Source organism: Plectropomus leopardus, chromosome 2 (assembly GCF_008729295.1).
Source record: "Plectropomus leopardus isolate mb chromosome 2, YSFRI_Pleo_2.0, whole genome shotgun sequence".
NCBI classification, from domain to species: Eukaryota; Metazoa; Chordata; class Actinopteri; order Perciformes; family Serranidae; genus Plectropomus; species Plectropomus leopardus.
Genome location: NC_056464.1, coordinates 38462333 through 38479566, shown reverse-complemented (window position 1 = coordinate 38479566; position 17234 = coordinate 38462333). Strand labels below are relative to the sequence as shown.

Below are 17234 nucleotides of genomic sequence, written 5' to 3'. Positions count from 1 at the left end.
AAGAAAGTAGAGTCTCCCCTTTTATCTCCTCTCTCCACTCTTTCCGCCTCTCTGTATCTCACTTTTCCTCACAAACACAGAGCCTCTCTCTGCTCGAGACTCTCCAGCAATTTACTCGGCTTCTGTCCTGGCACCCACAAAAATTCAGCATGACATATTCTCAATTCTGAGCAAGCAGCATTAAAATATCCTGGAGTTACACCGACTCCGCTGAGAATTCCCCTTAATGACTCCCGGCTGGCATGCTGTAAAGAATGGCAGGCCGACAAAACTCGCTCCCACTCGTCTGGATTCATTCTCCAGATTTTAACTGCTTTGACTAGATAGGATTTCAGTCAAGATTATGGATAAAATCATAGAAGATAAAGTGATCACAAGATCAAATGAAAGATGAATAAGCCATGGAGTGTGACAGGGATGTTAACCCACCCAGCTATGATGAACTCGAGATGGATTGGTGAGTATCAAGGCAGTTTATTCTGATTTACTGTAAAGACTTTTCAGCGTTTTTATTTAATGTATATGTTCCACCGTTTCATCATAGATCAGTAAAATGTATTTGATGACTTTTTTCATCCCTCATAAGAAAAATGGGCACCTCTCCCAACCCATCGAATTAAGACAGAGGATGTTGCCAAGCCTGCCCATTTAGCCCGTCGTGTTCGGCAATATTTACAGAGCTGTTAGATTGTAATTGGTGATGTTTATTATAAGATTCAATGAGCTTATTTTCAGACGAAATTTTGATCACTCAGAAAGAGAGGTGCACCCAAAATGATGTTCCTCCTAAAAAGTTTGGCTCTACACTTGGTGGCCTTTAAAGTTCAATTAAAAGCCATACAATCAAGGTAGGACATGAGTTTGCTTTACATATATCAACACAAATGATGTAGTTGAAGTCAGCGTTATTGTCAATTCAGCCATATATGCAGGTCATAGGTGGAACTGAAATGCTGTTTCTCCCAGACCCCCGGTGTAAATATACAAGTATACAAACAAAAGAATTGTGAAAAGTAAATAAAATATGTAAATAAAAGTAATACAACCACAATTAAAGAAAGGTACACAGGCAGCAACCTCAAGTAAAATAAATAAATAAATAAAAAGTGACCAGAAACGTTCTTTTAAAAATGCATTTTCAAATGCAAATGCAATTTCTTCTAAGATACATTTTCACCAAAAACAATTAATATTTATTTTTCAAATATATTTTTTCACCAATCAGCTGAACTGGTCTGAAATAAAATATAAGTTTTTCGTATTTAAAATATTTACGATAAAAATACAAAAATTAAAACAAAATCCACCCTGAATCGCTTGGCTGTTACGTCATCCGGATGCGCCTCGTTTTAAACAGCTGATTGGCCGCTGTCTCTGTTTGAATCATGGATCAGCCGACGGGCACACAGGTGAGGCAACGTGGAGTTTGTGGAGGATAGTGCAGCCTGCACACGATGCTGATCCGCTGAAACAGTGCAGTAACGACAGTAACGCTGAAAGTAACGAGCGCAAAGCGGGGGAGCTGAACGTGAGGTGAAAATATGGACTTTGAGTGTGTGTATGTGTGTGTGTGTGTGGGTGGGGGGGGGGGGGGGGATTCATGGCGGGAGGAGAATTAATTAGCCTATATTTGGCGCAACTGTTGTGTTGATGGAGGATTTGTAGCCCTGCAACAAACACTGAAACACATAGTTGTGCAGTTTGATCTCGACTCTATTAACAGGTTGCATCGTGTAAATGTGTGCATGTGGGTAACTACAGTCAGTGTGCTTAGTAAATACATTTTGGATGGGACGTCCCTTTATTTGGATCTTTCTGTGCGCTTTTTAGCCCGGTGCCAAATTACGCACGGAGCTCCCAGCGGCCGCCCTGCTGCCCGGCCTCCCCCTGCCTGCCAGCGCTCAGTGGTTCGCTCCAGTCGGCGCTCCGCTGCTGTTCATCACCGCCCCACCGGCCGCCGCGCAGTCGGAGCTTCAGCCCGGTAACCGAGCGCACACTGAGCCTCACCGCCTGCCAGCTTCGTCTCCTCTCGCTTCAGCCTCTTTGAGCGTTTTTGCCTCCTCCGTTGGTAGGTCAGTTATCTTTTTTTCTTATCCTCGTTCTTTCTTTCTTCATTGCTGGTTTGTTTCCCTCCTTCTTATTTTTTGCGCTGAATTTCAGCAGCTGGTTGGATTTCTGCTTCTTTGTTGTCCTGTGAGTCTTTTTTCTTCTTTTTTTTACCCGCTGCTTGTTGCTGGAAGGAAGCTCGTTTTTTGTGCTTATTTTGAGTTCTTTTATTTTTTTGCGATATTTTCTCGCTTCCTTCTCTTTTCATCATTTTAACATATCGCAAATGTCTTTTCTTTCTGTGATTTTAAGATTTTGATTTTCTTGTGTTTAATTCTTCAGTTTGCCTTCTTCTATCGCATTCTTACACTTTGATTTTTATGTTTTTGCTTTATTGAAGCCGAATGGGATTTACATTTCTCTTTAACTTGAATGTTGCGCATGCAGCATGCCAAAACGCAGGGAGGATGATGATGGTGATGGTGATGGGCAGCTGTTGCACGGACAGCTGACCTTCATCCACGGAGCTGCTCGTGTTTCTGTTGGGACTGTTTTTTTTTTTTTTTTTGCCTGAACAGTGATCTCGGTTGTGAAGCTCGGTCGGTGTGTGTAAATGTGTGTTTACAGCCGCACACACACACACTTCAGCAGCCTGTTTCCCTGTCGGTCCTCGTGAAGCAGACCAGGAGGAGCTGACAGGTCGGGTTTGTTACTCTATCATGTCCTGTTCTGCATCCCTGATGTGTAATAGCAGCAGACTGGCTGTTGCTCCTTGCAGATGTGAAGCTCACTGCATGCTGGGAATATTTTCATGACATGTTTGTGAATCTGGAGTCTGAACTGTTTTAGGATTTTAAGATTTTGTTCTTGTGTTTGGTAAGAATCCGATTGAAAGTCTGATTTATTGATCGAGTCATAGATCAGTCATCGGTCAAAACTGAGCGAAAAGCAGAAGGCATATCCAGGAATAACAATATTTAAAGGAATGAAGAGCTGAGAAAAACTGGTGCATTTAAGTGTCATTGCAAAGTATGGAAAGAATAACTCCTTAATAAATACAGCTAACAGGTTGATGTTTTGGCGTGCACGAAGCCTTTAGAAATGGATGGAATGGAAGAAATTTGCTTCTCAGATAAAATGCTTAAAAATCTGAAAAAAAGTAAAAAAAAAAAAAGAACAATAGAAAACACAAGAAGTGACTGTAAAATGTGACAGAATTCATCTTGACCGTCGGGAGAGAAATCCACCTCCTCTACACAGATTTAATGCCACAGGCGGGACCTTTGATAACAGAGCAAATTGGCTTAGTTTCTTTCAAAAATATACGATGGCCACTACATTTCCCAAAACACTACACTTCCCAAAATGTTTTAACATTTCCCACAACAGTTCAACATTTCTCAAAACACAGAAACATTTCCCAAAACACTACAAGGGAAGTAGTCACAAGTTATGAGTTACAAATAACTTGAAATTTAGCAGAAAAAAAAAGAAAAAAGAAGGTAAAAGAAAAAAAAGAGTAAGTATATGAATACAGTAAACAAATAATAATAATAAGAAAAGAGTAATAATGATGAGAATAAGAATTGTAATTAGAAAAACAACAGTAGTTTTCGAGGTATTTATCTCTGTTTTCTAATATTATTAAAAGAATAGTTACATGTGAAGTGAAAGTTTATGTTGTCAGGGATAATAGCTAGGGTGTGGATTTCTTTTTCCAAAAGCAGAATGCAGTATTTTAAAAAGGCATCTGAATGTAAAGATAACAGTGGCGGCACACTTCTCTTCGTCACACAGCGCCACGCTGACATGTGTGAGTGTCTAATGAGCTCAGTGTGAAAGCCACTCTGTGGTGTGGAGCTGCTGGTGTGCAGTAAGATGCAGCTCCAGGCAGGACGGCGAGGCTCAGGGGAGGAAAAGAGTCTGCAGGATAAGATCAGTGAAGCTGCAGGCTGCTGCTGCTGCTGCTGCTGCTGCTGCTGCTGCTGCTGCTGCTGCTGCTGCTGCTGCTGCTGTGGACTGCTGGTTAGTCGACTCTGTGAAGGTGTTTCGTCTTTATTATTCTCAAACAGCATGTATAGAGGATTTATGAGCCTGCTGCTCTGTTTGTTCATGACTGTGTGAATGGATCAGTCCGCCTGCTGCAGATGAGAAATGTTTATTTTCAATAGTAGATGTAATGTTTGTATAAAAAAGCTTTACTTACTGTGACATGTGTTTTAATCCCAGATATTTTTGAAACTAGTAATCTGGAAAAACACACATTTTTATTGTTCAAGTTTTCCGTGCTTTAGTCCCATTGCTTAAAGGAATACTTACCCCCAAACATGACCATTTGCAAATTGAATACTCACCACGTGTTATGTTGAATTTGTGGGAAAAGGTTTTGTGAACGTAGAATCCAAAAAGCAGAGAAAAATCCTGATGAATATAAGTTGTGGGGGTTTGTGTTGAACAACAGCAAAACCGTATCAAAACATCTGCTTACAAACATTCACACAACTCGTGCATTATCCAATCTTGTAATTTTACCTCTCTGAACATGGGAGCTGCTGGTTTGCCTCGATCAGTTAGTTTCTTTGTTGTTGTGTGACATCAAAGAGTTTGTGGTGATGAAGTCCAACTGATGCGTTGTTGTAAGAGTGTTGCATATTTATAGTTTTCTACAAAGAGTGAATGTTTCTGCTGCAGCATTCATTCATGTTGGGAAAGATCATAATGTTCACACCAAGGTATAACATTTCCCTTAAATTCACAGTAACAGATTGTTAATCAGCAGTATGTGGAAAAATGATCACATTTGGTGCCGAGTACTAAACGTCATTGCTATTTTGGTAACAACCTAATGTTTGCATTGGATGTCTCCCCCGATTGATCATTTCATTCACTTATTCTTTGATTTTATATTTCCTGACTAAGTCTTTTATTAAAATGATTAAATGATGTGTTAAAATAACAAAACTGTAAAAAACAATGTGTAGATTATCCTTTGTGCAGTGGATAGTGTTTGCAAATGGACCTGCAATTGTATGGCACTTTTCTGGTGATTTGACCTCTTAAAGTGCTTTTACGCTATATGTCACATCCGCCCACTCACATTCATACACAGGTGGCCAACGCTGTACAACTGTACAAGGAGCCACATGCCTCACGGCCAGAATCTACACTTGATACACCGCCCACACTGCAAACAGCAGCCGAACAGCGCTTACATTCTGTGCCTGGATGAGAAGAAATAACTCTCCATACCAGCAGGTGGCGGTAGTCTGAAATTTGAAATATATTTGAATATGGAGCATCAAATATAAACAAAAAGTCAAGCAAACAAAAAACAACGAACAGCAACAAAGGACGAGAAAAGTTTAATGAAAATAGTCCATGCCCAAACGGAGCCCCTTTTCCTTCTATCACGCATAATATTATTATCCTGCTTCCAAATATTGATGTTAATAATAATCACAATAATAATGTTAAAATTAACAACAACAACAATAATAATGTTAAAATTAACAACAATAATGATAATAATCGTCATCATCATTATCATAAATGAATATTGACAATAACAACAACAAAAGTCTGTAGTCTGTATTCGTTATTCAGAAAGAGAAGCGGAAACGGACAGGAAGGATTCAACAACACAACACAATATTCAAAGAGCAAATGATACTCACCGAGCACTAGTGGATAATATAAATGAAGTTCCTAATGGATAAATAAAGTTATTTGAAAGTTGAAAATTGTGAACTGTTCTGCTGAAGAGATTTATGGTTAAAAAAAAAATCATTCATTAATTAACAAGTTTGTGTCCACCTCACACTCAGCCGTTTGTTTGCTTTCAACGCTTCCATTTCTCTTCTCGTGTGCTAAGTTGAAGTGCTGATCTGAGCGATTTCTCTCATCAGCATTAGTTCAACATGCTGAACTGTTAAAAAAACAGCCAGCAGGGGTGGACAAGCGCCACCAGTGAGGGACACGACACAAAAACTAGGGCCACAGATGTTCACTGACAGCCCGACACTGAATGACGGCCGACAGTCGACCTTCAGTTTGGATTCAGCACAAACTGACTGATGTGGCAGCGGTAGACCAGCAGCTCCCATGTTCTGTTTTTGTCAAAGGACTCTGGCTTTGAAAAGAATATAGATAAGTTTCACTTCCTGTTTAGGTTCGTGTGTGAAAGGGCTGTCTGTTCGGGAAGTACTGAGCATGTGGCTGTTTGAAACGAACACACGGACCCCCATGACTGTAATTCCTCAAGAATTTTCTCATTATTTTGCATTTTTCATTTACTGGAGGCATGTGAGAAAAGGCAAACTGTCATCACAAATGTCCACATAACATGGGGCGAGTAATGGATATACAATGATAATTAGGGGGTGAATGTTCCCTTAAAGCTTCACTAATTGATATTTCTTTTATCGTAAGGCTTGCATGCTCTGACAGTGTTTGATAAGCTCAGGTTGAAGCTTTGATTGAGGTTGGAAAAAAACTGTGTCATCCAGTGAAAGTAAAAGTAAACTTTTAAGTCTTTTGAAAGCCAGAAAAATAAAGATGACACCAGTGATAATATAAAATGTGATGATGGCCCAGTACAGGCAGACACACAGCTGAGAGATGACAATAAAAACTGCCTTAATGAGAACTCCAGTGCTCAGAAAATGAGACTTCTTCACACAGTGTGTTTGTTCATCATCCGATTAGAGGCTGCTGCATTGGTAGAAATGAGAAAAATGAAAACAAGGATAAATAAATAATGACTCACATTTAAACTTGGCCTTGTTAATTATTTAGCGCCTCTCTGCTGATAATGAATAGAAGTTGCTGCACTTTGACTCCATGTGTAGAAGCTCGTTAGTGTTTTTGCTCCGCGGCGTTGGGTGTGATTTCTGTGCACACTGAGGCAGTGCTGTTAAACTTAACAATCAAAGTTGTAGATAATAGATTTTCATATTGATTTTTGTTGTGTATTTATAGCTTTCTACAAAGAGTGAATGTTTCCGTTGCAGCATTTATTCATGTTGGAATAGATCACGTTCACTCAGAGACATATATGATTCCCTTTTATATTCACAGAAACAGATTGTTAATTAGCAGTATCTGGAAAAATGATCACATTTGGTGCAGAGCATTCCTTTTTTTGGTAGCAACCTAAGATGTTATACTATGCGCAGTGGATAGTATTTTAAATGGTATTGTATTTGTATAGTGCTTTTCTAGTCATTTGACTACTCAAAGTAATTTCACACTACTTATTACATTAACCACACACATTCATACACTAGTGGCCAAGGCTACCATGCAAGGTGCCACCTGCTCCTTGTTTTTTTTATTCCTTTGTGCTGGTGAAACTCGTGGCTGGAGGCATTATGCTTTTTGGGTCGTCTGTCTGTCTGTTCGTCCGTACTTATGTGTGATCTATTGTTGTTAATGAGATATCTCAAGAACACCTTCAGGGATTTCTTCAAATTTAGTACGAACATCCACTTTGATTTATGGCTGATCTGATTAGATTTTGGTGTTTGAAGGTCACACTGACCTTGCATTCGGCTTAAACATGCGAACGCGGTATCTCAAAAACACCTTGAGGAAATGTATTCAAATTTGATACAAACATTCACGTTGACTTAGCGATGAGCTGATTAGAATTTGGTATTCAGAGGTCAAGGTCACTGTTATCTTGCATCTGTCTCATTTTCCTGAACCAAATATCTGAAGATGGCCCTAAGGTGCAGTAGTTTCCTCAAATTTGGCACAAACGTCCACTTGGACTCAATAATGAACTGATTAGAATCTGACGGTCAAAGGTCAAGGTTAGGTGACCTCATAAAACATATTTTTGGCCATAACATAAGACCCCTGGCTGACCACCTTGAAACTGTGATGGTACAGATCTTTTGTGTGTGAAGCGTTCATGTTTTCACAGACATGGATATAAACTGTAAGTGCGGTATATCAAGTTTTTTAAAAAATCATTCACAATCACACACTGATAGCCTAATGGGAACTTGCCCAAGGGTATTTTGACATGCAGATGGGGGTCAAACTTCTAACCTTCTGATTAGTGAACAACCCAGTCTACCTCCTGAGTCACAGTTGTTCCCCATTGTATTGTAAGGCAAATGCCCAGGGCATGTCAGTCCTCCGCATCTACATACTCTCATACAGTCTTTTGCACAATGTCCTACAAATTAGGGCACCATAAAAGGCTTTATGCACTTATTGTTAAGTTATGGAGCTTTGGTTTAGGCAAGTAAAGTAACTGTGATCAGGGTTAGGAAAAGACACATGGGGATGGAGCCGCGCCTTAAAATAACTCACAGTTCAAAGTTCACATGGTTCCAGACACTGGTCTCTAAAAGTTCAGTTTTTTTGTGACCCATCCACCACTCTGACTCACCTCTTTATGGGGACCACTTTCCTTTTTAACTCCCATCAGTGTGCTGGTCACAGGATCGCAGTCTTCCAAAATACATAGGTCATGAAGTACTGGCTCATAATTACGTAGGATAGTTAGACAATAGTTTTTAGTTCTTATTCCATTTTTACACATTTTATTTGTCTTCCCGATACAGGAATGGGCAGAAAGTATTGCAGTGTTGTACAATTGATATGTGAAGTATACAGACAGACTATATGTACATAATCACCCGTCCGTATATCTGCTTCGCTCATAAAAATGTCAGTGTTGTTATCCCAAGAATGAAAAGAACCAGCTGACCATATTTTGTTAAAGTTTTGTGTAATCTGAAGTTGTTTGTCTCTGAAGCCCAAATTTTACTTTCTGTGTCAAGTAGCAGTTTCGGTCCACACAGACGATCATGTGCAGCCCTAAATTTGTGTGTGTGTTGAGCGCCGTTCAACTGCTATGTCCATACTGACACAATTTTGTGTGTGTGTTTGTGTGTGTGTGTGTGTGTGTGTGTGTGTGTGTGTGTGTGTGTGTATGTGTGTGTGGTCCTCAAGGTCACATCATTGCAATATACAGCCACTGATTTACTGAAGGTTTACGTTGTGGCTCAGTGAGTCCTTGATTCAATTCGTAATCCATCAAATAACCGTTTCCCCTTCGAACATGACCGACGTGCAGAAAGCATTCTGCTGCAGGTTTACCTCAAACAGCTTAAAATGATTGAGGAGGTGTTTCCTGTACTGACTACAGATGTGTCACTTTTCCGGGTGATGACCTGGATGTCCAGCGTTTCCCACTGATTCTCGGTAGCAATACAGCTGGAGGGTGAATTCGTTTTGGTTCAGTGGGCTTTCTCTCTCCTTCTTGCGCAGGTTGTGTCGCTCCAAATGTTCCTCTCAGAGGGGGATCCTGTAATAGAAACATGGATTGTAAAACTCAGGCTCACGGTCCTTTTTGTAAGAGGGAGATTTGACATTCTTTCATTTCACCTTGCTTTCCTCAGTCGTAGTGGTTGTTATTTCCTTGCGGAGTAACAATACAGAATGAATAATAAGAAAACACCAGGCGGTCTCTTTTAAAGAAAGAATCATAGCATGTGTATGTGCTTCTATTTGTAAAAAAAAGCCATTACACATCATACAAACAGTTTTATTATAAACAACAAACACAAAGTGTTCATGATTTAGTTGATTTTATAGGGATTTAAATGTTAATCCAGAACCGCATGTTTACAGTATACCATGTTCTACAATGCTAATGTGTGCATTTGCATCCACTGTTGACAAAAACCCACAGAGAAGCTTTAGGCAGTTTACAGTGGGATCATTTGTTGGAGCTGCAACAAAGCACATGGCTCTTGCTCCAAACATGAAAACAGTGCACATTCTCTCACAAATTCTTTACATCTTATTTACATAAGTGTCATTTGTTCGGAAACTGTACCAGCGATTTTGCATTTTTGCATTTGCACTAACTTTAAAGGGTAACTTTGCGTTTCTTCAACATAGAGCCCATATTCCCATGATTTTGTGAGGTCCAGTAGATCAAGGCAAAAACAGTCTGCAATGTTATCCATATGGGCACCACCAGGAATGCATGATAATTAATGTCGTCATGTTATCGACATCAGCATCAATTGCTTGAAAATGAAATGTCGGCATCGTCCCAAAAATGAACATTTTGGCCAATATGATAGACCAACAAGATAATGCTTTAAATATTAAACTTTAATACGTAGAAATGGGTCATATTTTCCCTGGTTAAGGCTACTGTCAGTGTTGACTCAGGGAGAGCATCGTCCAGATCTGTGGGAAGAATTTTGCAGTTTTGTTTAAAATTGATTACACAAGAATAAATATGGCATTTTTTACATGTAACTTAACTGAGAGTAGCATTTTTGTTTTGACCAGTGAATGTGTACATTTTAAAGAGCATTGTATTTTATGTCTGCATATATATATGTGTGTGTGTGTGTGTGTGTGTGTATATGTGTAGATATTACATATTACATATTAGCACCAGCTGGCCTACCTTAAAAACAAACTTATTCTCTTTACTCTGTTCCAAACAAAAAGCTTTTGCACTTCATAAGCATTATGCAATTCTGTTTGAGTTATTCATTACACAGAAGCAAATTGCAGCCATTTCAACACAAATCCAGTGTGACAGTCTTTTACCTAAATGATCTATATTACTGTTTCCCCTCGATTCATTGAGCTGTGGGCTCTGAAAGCTGGAAAATTGCCTCCATTGCTTGAAAAATGTAAATACAGTGAAACTCATTATCTGGCCTCGTTGCTAGATATGCGCGCACTCCAGCACTGGTGAAGATTTAGCACACCAACCCATATATCATGCTCAAACTATCCAAATAGGAGCCATTTTTAAACTGTTAACATTCCCAGAATTAGTCCCAGAAAGACAATCAGCACCTAAGAACCAAAATAATTTAAAAATCTCTGCAGGAGAAACTGAATATCTGCAAGAAATATTACATCTGTGGGTTCTGAGTCAGCATGGGGTCATTTTTTCAAAGACATTACAGCTACAAATAATTTAAAGGCTATTACAAATACATGAAATGTAGTCATCTGCACTGACTGACGTGCTTAATCTCTGTTTTGTGGATCTTCCCAGAAGCATTTTGGGCACAGAGTGGAGAATACAAAGACTGAACTCATCAATATTTCTGATTGTAAAGACAGGCAGTGGTTTCACTGAAGCCAGAGCAATTTATATTAATGCAGTTTGTGTCCAAAAGGAAGAATTTGAGGGGCAAAAAAAGTATTTCTACAAAGTTCAGCACATTATCAAAATGAATTGATGCGCTTTTTGAAGCAGCTGCCACAAATGGCAGGTAGAAGAATTCTCATAACTTCAATACTGAAAACTTGTTTAACATGGCATCAATAATTCAACAAAGCACAAAATGAAAAGAAGAAATTGGAAACATCTGATGTGACTCAGTGTATTTTTTTATTAATGCCGTCATATTCAGCCAGCTTTTAGCCTGATTATTAACAAAACATCTGTCTTATTTGGACTGCTTCCCGTCATAAAGGAATGTATCTGCCCAGCTTACGATATTGACGAGTATGTGTACCATTTTTTTTTGTTGTTATTGTTTTGAGTGAAGTGACCCTTTAATCAACTCCCATTCCATGAGGCATTTACAAGATTTTTTCACTTGGAATTCATCATGTCAACAACCATCATTTTTCCAAATAAATATCTTCAAAAGTTAAAACCAACTCTTTTTTATGGTTATTTTTTGTGCATTTTAATGCATTTACTGGATAGGTGAGCTAGACAGTTGACAGAAAATGAGGTGAGAACAACACTGGAAATAACATGCAACAAAAGTCTTTGGCCGGATGCAAACCATGAACACTACTGGCCTTTCCCGAACCACCTCTACATCCATACAGACGTTAAAGGTAACGTGTGTTTGGGATCAAATATACCTTTGTGTAGTCGAGGACACGGACACGTTCACTGTTTCCCGCAGAGTTAGAATCTTTGTGTTGCAGTAGCTGACCAGCAAACACTTGCATTTTTAATCATAGTAGTGTGTGTGTCCCTTCTTTATCACTGTGTCCCCTCTCTAAATTCAGAGGTCTCCTCATGAGATCTTTTTTGTCCTCAGCAGAAATTTTTGAGGAGTTTGAGTTGGGGGGTGGATAATTAATTAATTAATTAATCAATCAGTTGAACAAGCGAAATACACGTTTTCACGTCCATTGCATTGTGTCCAAAGCGTCCGCTGTGCTGCCCGGGGGGAATTTGTGTCTACTTGCATCTTTGCATTGACTCTGCATGTAAACTGTAAGACATGCGAAATGCTCTAATCGCTTTCAGTGTGGACGTAGAATTACAGTTTCTCTGTCTGCCAGAGAGAGGAAAGTTTGTCCTGAAGCTGCTGCTGTATTTCTAACGTACAGGTCACTGACGGGAGCTTCATTCAGCTGTGAAGGTGACTATAGACACAGTTACACTCTGTGATGAAGAGGAAGTGCGGAGGGTTCGGTTTAGGACAGGCTTTAATATTCATGGTTGGCACATTAACCCCTCAGCCGCAGGTGACGCCCAGTGTGAAACCAACACTGACATATTTGTTCAGCTGGTTTTTATTTGAATCAAAAAGGCAAACTGAAGTTTATTGTATATTAGCTCACTGAAGTTCTTCACGTCGTCTTTAAACTATAAGAAATGCATCTGTGTTATTTTAGGTGACAAAGCGGACAAGTAATCAGAGGATTTCACTCTGAGGCTTTAAACGTTCACAATGTTACCTGCTGCAGTGTAATACACACACGCGCACACACACACACACACACACACACACACACACACACACACACACACTCACACAGTGAGGCCAGCCGCCAGCTGAACACCACTTGAGAGCAGATGGGGGTTAACAGTGACACACTCACTCACATATGCTCAGCATTTGCTCGCCCAGAGACTCACACTTCTTTTAAATGGAGAAACAGTAAAAAAAAATCTCTCTTTATATATATATATATGTGTGTGTGTGTGTTTGTATTTTATTTTTTTTTTTTAGTATAAAATGAATACATAGAACAAACTAAAGGTTGGAAAACACCCTAAGATGTTCTTCAGCTCTTCAGCTGAGCGTCTGTCACACCAACAAAGCCTGACTTTAAAGTGAACTGACAGCTACATTAAGAGAGGAGTTAGGAGATAAAACTCTGAATCAGTGACTTCTTTTAAATCATTTTTTAAAACCCAGTTTAGAGGCTGGCTTGTGTGATGTTGCCTTTTAGTTTTTATTGCGTATATTAGAATAAAATACGAGAGTCAACACAGTGAAAAAGTATAAAAAGAATAGAATGCCAACAGTTTCTTCTTGCGACTTGGCTGAATAATTAAATCTTAAACAGAAACGAATGATCCAGGAAAGCATAAGGCGGGAGGAAGAAAAGGGGGAAAAAAAGAGTAAAGTAGCGAAGAGAGGAGGAGGAGAATGAATACAAACACACAAAGATGATAATAAAAAGACAGGGAGAAGGAAAAGATGGGAACAAACGAGAGAAGGATGGAGGAGATCAAAGGTAATAACGAGAAGAACGAAAAGTTAAAAAACCAAGAGTGGAGGTAAGAGGAGAGGATAGGAGAGAGAGGGGATACTGATGAAAGGCAGAGCAGAAGAAGAGGAGGAGAAAAGGTGTAAGAGGAGTGCCGAAAGTACAAATGATACAGTAAGGATGGAGAGAGGTATGCAGAGAGAGAGAGATGAAAGAAAGAAAGCAGATGATGGAGAGAGGAGGAGGAGGAGGGGAGGCCTCCATCTGTTTCTGTGTTTCTGCTGAATCAGGGAGGTGGCTGAGTTTCTAAATGTCAGGACTCCTCTTGACTCCTGACTGCACACACACACACACACACACACACACACACACACACACACTGAGGAGGGCTGTGAATGTTGGAGCAGAGAGAGAGCACACAGGCAATTTGCATTAATGAGAGTTTAGTTGAAAATTTTGGCAAAGCCAGAGAGAGATCAAGAACAGAGGAGAGTGGAGAGCGAGAGAGATGCTGACAAAGACAGTCAGCGGAAGAGAGAGAGAAAGGCGAGTCAGTCAGTCAGTCGACAAGTCCGTAAACAACCAGTCAGCCGAGTGCGTCAGCAGGCAGTCAAGTGGCTGCACAGAAGCATATTCATGTGCTCTGCTGTCTGGAAATCAAACTCGGGATAAACAAGAAAACAAACCAAAAAGAAGAGCAGCTTTGTTAAAAAGGAAACCGAACATTTCCAGAACTGTAACATTTTGTTGTCTGGCAGCTGACAGAGAAACATTCACCGTTAAATTTAACACTGGGATGTTTTCAGACCCGCGTCATCATGGAACAAGAACATAACTCCATTCATGAGATGAAATTTCTTCATTTTGGGCAAGGAAAGGGGGAAGTGATTTATGCATTTATCTTCAACGGGTGTGAGTATTGTAAATCCCTCTGGCATCAACCAAAGGTCCCCTTGCATCCAGCTAGTTCAGACAGCAGCAGAGTTTGACCCTGTTCATTTATATTATGTTGCAAAAAAACCCTCAATTTCTGCAATATCAGATTACCTGGATCATCTGCATCTTTGGGCCCATAGCTGGCACACTGGAGACTTCAGTGGCCGAGCAGCTAACTTCCAGTTTAGCCCTCCGCGAACCTGAAGCAGAATAAAAATGATTTAACCGTGTGGCTCTTCTAAGCAGGTTCTCGTGTTGCGAAAACGTTTTTTGTCAGGTCAGGTCTCAGCTGCTTGTCAGCCACGGCACATCTAGAGAAAAGGTGGCTGGCCATGAAATAATAATGACAATTATATTGACTGTACACCACCTTTCATTACAGTTTCCATGTAATAAAAGGTGGTGTACAGTTATTTGTCACAGAGATGAGGGAAAACAAATTTATGTTTTTTTCCTCAAACTTTCCTGCTTCCTTATTTAAATAAACGTCCTCTGACAACGTGTCTGTCGACAGAATCCCATCAGTTGTTGACACAAGGCATTTTAGTCCAGGCTTAAATCTAAAAGTGTCCGAGCTTTTGTGGCCCCTCCACTTTGGGACAAGCTGAGTGAGGAGATAAGGTTTGCAGAATCAGTGGCCTCTTTTAAATCAGTCTATCTATCTATGACAGAAGGAAAGGAGGAGAGAGCAAAGGTTATAATGACAAGAAATAAAAGTTGAGGAACGAAGAATGGAGGCAAGAGGAGAGAGAAGGGAAACTGATGAAAAGCAGAGAAGATGTAGAGGAGGAGAAAAGGTATAAGAGGAGTGCTGAGGAGGAGGGCTCGTAGAGATTTGAGTGTGTTTGCACGTGTGCGTGTCTAATGCCTGATAACGCGAGGCCGGTGTTGAATTATAGATGCAGCCGAGGAGAAATTTTCATGCAAATGTTACTAAGCCATTCAAAGATTAGTCAAACAAGCTCATACATGACCTGGAAGAGAGAGGGATGAAAGAGTGCAGGGAGGGAGGAGGGAGGGGGGAGGAAAAACTAAAGGATAACAGGATGGGGGGTGGAGAAGAGAAGGTGATGGCGAGGAATGGAGGAGGTGCAGAGAGAAGAAACAGGAAGTAGAGAAGAAGAAGAAGCATGGATTAACAAACAGAGGGATGATGGAAGAGATGAACAGAGAATGGTACAAAGATGGTACAAAGGAGAAGCTGGAAAGAAGGAGGGAGCGAGGGGAGGAGATAAAAATGGAGAAATGCAGGGGGAGTAAGGAGGCAAGGAGGGACAGTAAGCATTAGAGGTGGGCGATAAATCAAATATAGTCTATGTATCGCTGCTTGTTCCATGTGCGATGTACAAAATGACTTATCACAAACATCGAGCAAAAATGATCTTTTAGCCCCAGCATGAGACTCACTTCAGCGTTTTGTTTTCCCCTGTCTCTCACAGACACACACAGACACACACAAACACACAAAACACAGGGTTTTTGCAGAGCTCCAGACTATTTAGTTGCGTTTTGTGACCATGCAGCACCACTGAGACTTATAAATGTACCTTACAATATCTTCATATCTCAGTTTGGAGTAAAAGGGAACCTTTAAGCTTGACATAAATAGTGATTTGATGCATATCGTGATATATATAGATATCAACTAATATGAAAAAAATATTGTGATAAGACTTTATTCCATATCACCCATATCTCTCTGCTAATGCTAACATCCAACTGGTCACCGAGTGTTTATCACTAAAGCAGCTGTGAACTTGTTCCTCTAGACTGCTCAGCTGTAGAGCCTTTGGGCGCTCTAGACGGCGATGCTGGTATGTTGAATTTTTTTTTCTATCTGCTCATTTTGCAGGTAATTGAGATAAGTAACAAATATCATAATTATTTGATTTTAACTGTAATGTGATTCCTGGATTTAGAGCAGTATTTTGTCACTGCATTAGAGACACATGCATTGTTACAAAGAAACACTGATCATCAGCGGGAAACATAAAAATCTGAACAAAACTGAAAGGAGATACACCCACTACTTTTTAAGACATTTCACCTAAAACTACACGTCTACCTCACGGTAGTGTTGGAGGAAAAGTGAGGGGAATCCCAAATTTATTAGGACTCATCTGTTTGCTTGTTATTGACATACTTCAGCCTTAGTTAAGAACTCTGTATGTGGTAGCGCACCACATTTTAGGAGGAGAAAGATGGAGAGCCAGAAAGAGTTGGAAGCAGTGTTAACAAGTGTTTTAAGGAGCATTTTTCAGAAGAAACACTCTGATTGGTTCAGGCTCATTTCCCAGCAGCAGCTCTGTGACTCTGCTGCAGAGGACACGCATGTTCAGCCTCATTACCTGCTCCGCTTGACCTTCTGCTGTTTAACTGATAACCAGCTAATTAATGCTACCCTCCCCACATACACGCACGCACGCACGCACGCACGCACGCACGCACGCACACACACACACACACACACGCACGCACGCACAATCCCATGCATATCAGCCCTGTGTGTTTGCAAGAAATGTTGAACCATGTAAAAGCTGAAATAAATGTGTGTGTGTGGTTTAATTACACTCCCCAGGCATTATAGGTTATTTGCATTAATAACACCATCGTTGGCTAATTTCCATTTAACAACACTGTTTACAGTCATTATCCATTTAGCGCTGACTGCTGTGCCCTTTTTTTAAATTTGTTTTTTATAACCAGCTTATTAGCTGGAAACTCTGCTGTTCCACATGATTTAACCTACCAGAAATAAACAACAACAATGAAAATGAAAATATAGTACA

At 40.0% G+C, this 17234-nt stretch overlaps 1 protein-coding gene across 1 annotated transcript in view; it reads left to right on the top strand.

The window, feature by feature from the left end:
- The first annotated feature begins 1992 nt into the window (after nucleotides 1-1992).
- The window catches only part of raly (RALY heterogeneous nuclear ribonucleoprotein), a 149455-nt gene continuing 134213 nt past the window's right edge, over nucleotides 1993-17234 (top strand). The window contains exon 1 of the mRNA XM_042496987.1: nucleotides 1993-2068. The gene's annotated coding sequence lies outside the window, so the exon portion shown is untranslated. The remainder of the gene's footprint in view (nucleotides 2069-17234) is intronic.